The following is a 2,034-nucleotide window of genomic DNA, read 5'->3' as shown; positions in this document are numbered from 1 at the left end:
GGGCAGACTCTACTACTAGGCCACTGAACTGGTCAAGTGGCCTTGGTCTTTTGTTGCTTTAACTTTCGTCCTTGTCCTGCCGCATTTCCATCTGAGGTCGCAGAGTGCCGTTAAACTATAACGGCGACTGGCCGCGTAAAATGCTGGCGTTAAAGGACAGCTTTTTTCGTCAGTGTCTGACGCTGCAAGTCACTGCCCAAGCGCCCAATTTTGACGACTTCGGAATGAGACCAGGTTGATTAATCGTGTTCCGCGGTGCCCTTTGACCCAATGTGTCACTGAACGCCACAGTGGCTTTGACACGTGGCAAAAACTTAAAAAAAACTCCCAGATGGAACTGTTGATAGTACCATTCTCTGCAATTTCTGCAGTAAGGAATTTTCATACCAGTGAAGTACTTAAAGCCGGAAATATCACCTCAACGCAAAGCATTTAGCAGTGAACCCGGAGGTCCGAGCTAGCACAGCCTCGTCAAGCTACACTCGACCAGGTGTTCAGACGAACTGAGGAAGTCTTCCTGTGACCAACTAACTAACTCCCCTGCAAAATGGATTGCAATGGACTGCAGACCAGTTTCGGTGGTAGAGGACAGGAGGTCAACTGTGTCCAAAATCCAGCAGCAAAAATTGATGTATGCAATCAATTTAGATTAATTAATCACAGAGCAATTTTTTTAACTGCTTGGCAGCCCTAATTATCATTATTATTATTATTATCATTATTATTATTATTATCATTGCTCCTCCTCAAGGAACTTGGAAGGGAAAAAGATCATTTGTGTCTTTTCCAATAACCCTATCGTATTATATTTACAGTGGCTGCAAATAGTAACAGCAACAGCCTGTAGGCTTAGTTATAAAGACATCACTGAGTATGGTACATGGGCCATTTTGAGCACGTATTTGGTAACTATCATTATCTTCTGTTCCAATAACAACAATGAGAACAACAAAAACATGCGAATGAGTCCAACTTTTCATTCTCTGTAATGCAACCTCTCCACATGCCCTGGCTAATGTGCTGTACTGTAGCCAGATATAAACACACTCCAGTAAAAATGTTCCAAACAAATTAAAAGGATTCAGTGTCCAACAGGTCCTGCAACAAATACAAAAGCATAAAAACACTAACATCTAACAATTTTCAACTTTTTTTTAAATCCATTTTCATCAAAATAACTCCCATCCACTGAATACAGAACTTACTCCCACTATTGTAACCTTTCAAACTCACTGGGGTATGTTGTATGGAGGCAAAATAAAAGGAAAAACATATTACATGTTTGGTATTGTATTGGTTTTACCAGCTGCGCTCATGCAGAGGAAGAATTTTAATGAAATTATTCCAATCGGGAGGGAGTTATTCATGCTGAGCCAATTTCATCCTGAGATGTATTGCACAGCACTCATTATCCCGACCTCTAGACTCTTCCCATACCTTTATAAATTTGCCCTTGGAGCCTTAATGGACTGATTTCTAAGATGTCTTAAGAAATCACCAAACTCTGTCGCTCCAGGTGTAGAGACACAGTGCCCTCAGCCCAGACAAGAGCGCAGAGAAGACTACTGACAAGTCATTTTTGTCATATGAATTTTGCTGTGAGGTGCATGGCGGTCCTTGTTTTCTCACTTTGTCAGCACACGTGAGGAGCCACGGGGAGATGTGCCGGGTATAATAGCCCTCTCAGCAAGGTAAATGAGCCTCTGCCCACACAGACAAAAGCTAGTCACTCCAGCTCCATAATGCACTCCTCTGCAAGGACTCTAAAATCCCACATCACCTATGTTCACTAGAGGCTAAAAGGTTTGCTTGCCCACATTTTAACAATTCCAACTTGAGAGGGAAGGGCTGCCTACACTTGCCGTCACCGCTCGCCCAGAGGCATGTTTTCATGTATGATGCTCTTGTGTATAAATGTAAATACAAAAATGATAAAGCTACAGGGATGAGCTGCTAATTTCCAGGCAGATTTTTCAGTTTCTCCAGTGCTATCTCTTGGTTGCTATAATTAGCCAGACAGTGCTCCCCTGATAT

General features: G+C 42.4%; 1 protein-coding gene across 1 annotated transcript in view; it reads left to right on the top strand.

Moving 5' to 3' along the window:
• LOC126389193 (cytochrome c oxidase subunit 4 isoform 1, mitochondrial) overlaps window positions 1-2,034 on the top strand; it is a 516,851-nt gene that overhangs the window by 18,709 nt on the left and 496,108 nt on the right. The gene's annotated exons all lie outside the window — the stretch shown is intronic.

This window comes from Epinephelus moara, chromosome 1, assembly GCF_006386435.1.
Source record: "Epinephelus moara isolate mb chromosome 1, YSFRI_EMoa_1.0, whole genome shotgun sequence".
In the NCBI taxonomy this organism is placed as follows: domain Eukaryota; kingdom Metazoa; phylum Chordata; class Actinopteri; order Perciformes; family Serranidae; genus Epinephelus; species Epinephelus moara.
Note: the sequence above shows the minus strand (reverse complement) of the source record. Positions and strands in the feature narration are given on the sequence as shown.